General features: G+C 46.4%; 1 pseudogene; it reads left to right on the forward strand.

The window, feature by feature from the left end:
* The first annotated feature begins 2,647 nt into the window (after positions 1–2,647).
* Positions 2,648–2,849, forward strand: LOC137526267 (U2 spliceosomal RNA; annotated as a pseudogene).
* The last annotated feature ends 4,199 nt before the right edge of the window (positions 2,850–7,048 follow it).

A 7,048-nucleotide genomic window follows, 5' to 3' on the forward strand; every position in this document is an offset into this window, starting at 1 on the left:
ATCATTGCTGGTTAATAATAGCATTAAGAAATAGGGAAGTGGAGTATAGTACTGTGTTAGCCACAATGGTTAATTTGCATATATTCAGCAGTGTTGCTCTGGGAGACCTTTCAAGCTCACTCCAACCTGAATTATCGCAAATTCTTTCTGTTTTAGGAAAGCAAACTTTTGTTTTTCCATTAGAAAAAGCAAGACGTTTTGAATCGGGATAATACCATATAATTACTAAGTTAGAAGAAAAGGAGTAAGCTTGTGGCTATGAAGCCTTCCTCAGACTTGATTTCTGTATACTGACATCATTTAGAGCAGTGTTTCTCAAGATTTTATTGGTTTGTACCCCTTTTAAAACCCTGTACTCGCCAAGTACCCCCAGCATAGTAAATATTATCACAAGCACCTCTTGACAAATATATATTTTAATTGTAGTACATGATCATTGGTTGTAAACCATTTCCAAGCATTTACTATAGCTTTTAATTAGCTGAAACACTAATTTGGTGTTGTTTAAATAGATTTATAATTTTCTAAATCTCTAAATTTGTTATTCTTGGTTAAGTATATCAAGCCCAAGCACCCCCTGGAACCCTCAGAAGTACCTCCTGGGGTACGGGTACCACACGTTGAGAACCTAGGCTATAGAACCCACAGCTTATATACACCGGACATTTGTCACTGCCCAGCTGTGCAAGTTTCCTTTGGGTCTTTTTTTTCAGTTCCAGAATGTCCTGTGTATTTAACCACTTCACCCCCCCCCCCCCCCCCCCCAGTGCTACATTTCTCCGTCCCTCTGCGCACCGCTTCACCCCCAGGGACGGAGAAAGGCGCACTTGTTTATTTACTTGCTGGGAGTGGGCGGGGAACTCTCGCGCACACTCCAGCCAGCCCGCACAGCAGGTGACTAATTGGATGTTAGGAACGAGCGTTCCTAAATCCAATTAGCCTCGCTGATTGCGAGTAGAATGAAGACGGCTTTAAACAAAAGCCGTCTTCATTCAAAACAATGTAATGTAAACAAATGTGCAGCGCGCGATCGCGCGCCCCCGCGACCCGCGCGCGCACACACACCCCGGCTCTGCAGTACAATGATTGGTTATGGAGACTCTCCAGTCCCCAATAACCAATCATAGTACATAAATACTACAATGGAGGCAGCGCTGAAAGGTAAAAATAGCGCTGGTGTTTCAGGGGTAAAACCCCTCAGTTGTGAAATGGTTAAGCTGTGTGTTCCAAACGATGTCAGTCTACAGGATTTAAGTCTGAGGAAGGTTCTTGGTGCTTCAGTAGACTGGATTCACAGTAATAGCCAGTGGCATAGCAATAGGGTGTGCAGAGGTAGCCACCGTATCGGGGCCCTTGAGCCAGAGGGGCCCCGAAGGGTCCACCCTCTATCACAGTATTGGCTCTCTATTGGTCCTGTGGTGGTAATAATCACTTCTATAGATGCTTTGAATAGTAGTAATCCTTAACACACTGTTCCTCATCCCTTTCTTGCACCTCTGACACTGTTGTTGTCCTCGGCAGGTTTTGGTGCGCCGTATCATCTGTTATGTAAAGAGTTCTTGGGGGGGCCCCATGTAAAACTTGCACCGGGCCCATAGCTCCTTAGCTACGCCACTGGTAATAACACACGTGCCATGAGTGTGAACTGCAATGGGGACTGAACATAAAAGCCTTCATATAGCAAGGTAGAATAATGTGATCAGTACAGTGCAGTACTGTGAACAGGCTTATCGAATATTGACCGTGAGACGGCATGCAGAATTATTCCGCAACACAACTGATGCAATGTGAACTACACTAATTTATTTCCATTAAAGAGTAACTGTTAGGCTAGAAATGTAAAATTAAATCTCTATTCTCCTGTGTTAAACAGTTAGGAAGGTAGCCAAAAAGGCAATACTGAAGTTAAAAATCAATCTTACTTTTTGTGGCCTGAATAATAATCTTCATTTTCCCCAAGCTCCTAAGGACGACGCAAGCCGCACATAAGAAGTTGCAGAGCATGCTGGAAGGCGTTTTTTTCTCTCTGCTTAACTCCGTTCCTCCCCTTCATTTCCCTATTCCTCCCTAATTCATTGCTGCAGCCTGATTGGCTGCTTCCTCTATCCCTCCCGGGTTTCCCCACCACGCTTCTGTCCATCTCCTACTGATCCTCCTAGGGTTGCCAGGCATGCAGGGCTGGATTTGTTAGAAGACCCCCAGATGTCCGCAGCTGCCCCTTTACAATCTGCCTGGCTTTGAAGCAGCAGGGTCACTCAGCTGCAGCCCGCACCCCCTCCCACCGGAAGATCAGACCAGATGCTGTCCCCTGCGGTGGCGGCGCTGGAAGCTGGAGATGCACTCTCCGGCCTCTCTCTCTCTCAGTGTTTGCTTTTACAGGTAAGAAGACATCCGCACCTGTTTCTGCCCGGGTGTGGGGGCCTGGGGGGGGAAGACACCCACACCTGTTTATAGGGGAGAAGATAATCGCACAGGCTCTTGCTGGGGGGGGGGGGGGGGTGGGTGGGAGAGAGCGGACAGGGGACAGCATCTGGTCTGATCTCCCTGTGGGAGGGGGTGCGGGCTGCGGCTGAGTGAGCCTGCTGCTTCCAAGCCAGGCAGATTGTAAAGGGGCAGCTGCGGACATCTGGGGGTCTTCTAACAATAATTCGCTTCTCGGCCTTTTGGCTAAGATCAAGTGTAGTATCTGTTCTTGAAATTTTTGGGGGGACCTGGAAGGATAGCACTGTGGCAGGGTGTCCTTCCTGGTCGTAATTCCCAGGGACTGATGGAATGGATCTATACCATGGTCGAGGCTGAATGGCTGAGGGCTTTGCTTAGGCGTACTGCCCCTGGAAGTGGCGCTCCAGGTGCACCCGAAAAAACCTGAGATGTGGCAGATCTCAGGCGGAAGTAGGGTGCTTTGGTCTGTACTGCCCATATGCAAAACCAACTAACGCAGCTCCCCGGCCTTTTGGCTAGGGAGAGTGCGGAATTTTTATCACTCCGGCCGCAAGGTCGGGGCCAGCTTGCTGGCACGGGGACTTCGGTTCCCACCCGGCTCCCTCTCGGGGGAGCCACCCAGACCATGTGGACACGGTTGCCACATGGCCAGGCCCTTTGGGTAACCACTGGGCGCAGTAGGGGTCCTCCTCGGAGGACCCCAGGATCCTTCAACCCCTCGGGTGTTGGAGGATGCCACCCCCTGAGCCGAAGGCAAAGGGGGAAGGTTCCCTTCGGGGAACAACCGGAAGGGCCCTGCAGCATTGTGGGGCCCGTGGCTACTCGTGCACGTTTTGTGGGGGTGCTTTAGGGCACTCACGCTTTTTCCGTGCACGGGGCTAATAGCCTTGCTTACCCGGGACCTCTGTTGCATGCAACAGGGGCCAAGAAAGCTTAAAAAAAAAAAAAAAAAAAAAAAAAAAAAAAACAATAATGCAAGCACTACCGAATGGAGGTACCAGGGAAATACAATAATACACAATTGTCCAAAGGACTTAGCCCTATGGGTACATAAAAGAACTTATAACTTTTATTGTCACAAAACCTAATTGGTTAAAAATGAGTAGTTCATGTGAGTGAACAAACTCCCTGTGGAGGTCTTCAAGTTAAGACTACCAATGTACACATTGCAGGGGTCCTGGCTTATCCCACTCCACTTTGTCAGATAAAAAGTGGGGTGTAGCTATCCCGCAGTTGTTAGTTAGCACCTCATGTATGTGATGAGCTTGCACGACTTAGAGTACACCTCCAGTGATACATTTGTCAACTGGTGGTGACCCTCCAAGCCTCATATACATTTTTATCTGTGTAGTATACCAATTACAACTGCGGGATAGCTACACCCCACTTTTTATCTGACATAAAGTGGAGGGGGATAAGCCAGGACCCCTGCAATGTGTACATTGGTAGTCTTAACTTGAAGACCTCCACAGGGAGTTTGTTCACTCACATGAACTACTCATTTTTAACCAATTAGGTTTTGTGACAATAAAAGTTATAAGTTCTTTTATGTACCCATAGGGCTAAGTTCTTTGGACAATTGGGTCTTCTAACAAATCAATATAATCCTGTATATCTACAGCATCTGACAGCCTGTACTGAAGGGGCGGGTGACTTCAGCTTGGTGGGAGTGTCTGAGGGCTGGGAGTTGGGAGGGCTAATGCATACTAAATCAGGGGGATGAGTGGAAGCAGGGTAAGGGCCTTTTTCCACTAGCCTGCGATTTGCTGCTGATCGCAAATCGCAAGGTACATTAAACTAATGGAAACTGCAGCAGCAATTTCCATTAGTGCGATCCGATTGCGATGCGATTTTGGTCAAAGCGCAATCGTCGTCCTGCCGCGTTTTGTATGCGATTGAGCTGGACTATAATGAGTATAGTAGCTCAATCGCAATCGCATGGTGGAAATTGAAACGCGATTGCGAGGGAGGGAGGATATTACATCACGACTGGCTTCAGACACAGACAGTCAAAGATGAAACCTGTCGGGAACTGTCAGGAACATAAATCTCTGTATATACTATATAAAAATCACTAAAATCAAAACGTGGACAGTGCAATGCATATGTTATGTAAGTACAGCCAGTATTTATCTACTGATATATGTGTTTTTTTTTTCTGAGACCCTATACCTAACAGCTCCTCTTTAATAACAAAGATTGCATTATTACTCATTTACTTGATTTGTCTTTTATGTAAATTCTTGCAACTTTATTAAACCCTCCTCCCCAACACACACATCTCAGTTTCAATACAAAAAGCAGGATTTATTACACTGGTACTGATCTTGTGTAAGTTTTAGTTACGTTATCAAATTTTCTATTACAGACAGTGCCCTATTTACAAACAACTCCAGTTACAACATTTCAGAGATACAAAGTTGTCTTCATGTACAAAATATACCATATTTGTATAAACTGTTATAAGTAGTTTAAAAACACTTTAAAAGCTCATTCAAAAAACAACCAGAAAACATAGTTTATACTATATGTTGCCGAAAGTAAATAATTTATCCATGTTTCACCATGTTTAATACATGACTCAACTTACAAACAAATTCAATTTACAATCAATCTCACAGAACAGAACCTGTTTGTAAGTAGGGGACAGTATTGTGTTTCTGTGAAGATTAAAGGTCAGAGATGTCCAGCATTATTGGAACTGCACTAAGCAAATATAAATCTCACCAGTTTTAAATTCTGGTGAGAGTTAAAAGCAGCCGATTTTCTTATTCAATTTTCACAGCACAGCCAGGCAATTATTAGCTCTTCCAGCAGTGTGAGAAAGAACTGGTTTGGATGACTTTTTCTCATACTGGCCCATATGCAATTCACTTTTTCTCCTGAGTTTTCTCCCAGGTGATATTTTCACAACTTCTAAATAAAATGCCTTTTAAATCGCCACCAAGCAAACAAATACTCAAAATTATTTTGACAGTACTTTTTCACCTACTTTCTGGTACTTTTGCCATTGCTAAAAAGTTATTAACCACTTGCCGACCGCACGCTTATACCGTGCGTCGGCAAAGTGGCAGCTGCAGGACCAGCGACGCAGTACTGCGTCGCCAGCTGCAGGCTGATTAATCAGGAAGCGCGAGCGGCTGCTTCCTGTCAATTCACGGCGGGGGGCTCCGTGAATAGCCTGCGGGCCGCCGATGGCGGCTCGCAGGCTAAATGTAAACACAAGCGGAAATAATCCGCTTTGTTTACATTGTACGGCGCTGCTGCGCAGCAGCGCCGTAAGGCAGATCGGCGATCCCCGGCCAATCAGCGGCCGGGGATCTCCGCCATGTGACAGGGGACGTCCTGTCACTGGCTGCACAGGACGGATAGCGTCCTGTGCAGCCCGGATCTCCGGGGAAGGGAGGTAGGAGAGGGAGGGGGAGAATGTCGCCGCGGAGGGGGGCTTTGAGGTGCCCCCCCCCCCCGCAACATGCCAGCCAGGAGGAGCAATCAGACCCCCCCTGCACATCATCCCCATAGGGGGGAAAAAAGGGGGGCGATCTGATAGCTCTGCGTGCACCCTGATCTGTGCTGGGGGCTGCAGAGCCCACCCAGCACAGATCACAACAAACAGCGCTGGTCCTTAAGGGGGGGTAAAGGGTGGGTCATCAAGTGGTTAAAATTGAAGCTGAACATTTTTTCTCCTAGGATAGGCATAATTTGTGGTAGTGGGGGACTGCTTTCGCGCTTTCCCCTGATCATTGCTGGTTAATAATAGCATTAAGATATAGGGAAGTGGAGGATAGTACTGTGTTAGCCATTAGAAAAAGCAAGACGTTTTGAATCAGGATAATACCATATAATGGCTAAGTTACAAGAAAAGGAGTTAGCTTGTGGCTATGAAGCCTTCCTTAGATTCCTGTATACTGACAACATTTAGAGCAGTGTTTCTCAAGATTTTATTGGTTTGTACCCCTTTTAAAACCCTGTACTCGCCAAGTGCCCTCAGCATAGTAAACATTATCACAAGCACCTCTTGACAAATATATATTTAATTGTAGTACATGATCATTGGTTGTAAACCATTTCCAAGCATTTACTATAGCTTTTAAATTAGCTGAAACACTAATTTGGTGTTGTTTAAATAAGATTGATCATTTTCTAAATCTCTAAATTTGTTATTCTTGGTTAAGTATATCAAGGCCGAGCACCCCCTGGAACCCTCAGAAGTACCCCCTGGGGTACGGGTACCACACGTTGAGAACCTAGGATATAGAACCAACAGCTTATATACACTGGGCATTTGTCACTGTCCAGCTGTGCAAGTTTCCTTTGGGTGTTTTTTTCAGTTTCAGAATGTCCTGTATATTTAAGCTGCGTGTTCCAAACAATGTCAGTCTACAGAATTTAAAGAGAGTCTGAAGTGAGAATAAATCTCGCTTCAGACCTCATAGATAGCAGGGGCAAGTGTGCCCCTGCTAAACCGCCGCTATCCCGCAGCTTAACGGGGGTCCCTGATCCCCCAAATCCCCTCGTTTCAGCGGGGGAGCGCTTCCTGGTTGGGGCAGGGCTAACCGCCGCAGCCCTGCCCCACACGCGTCTGTCAGCGCGTATCTCCGCCTCT

The sequence above is a fragment of the Hyperolius riggenbachi genome, chromosome 7 (assembly GCF_040937935.1).
Source record: "Hyperolius riggenbachi isolate aHypRig1 chromosome 7, aHypRig1.pri, whole genome shotgun sequence".
Taxonomy (NCBI): domain Eukaryota; kingdom Metazoa; phylum Chordata; class Amphibia; order Anura; family Hyperoliidae; genus Hyperolius; species Hyperolius riggenbachi.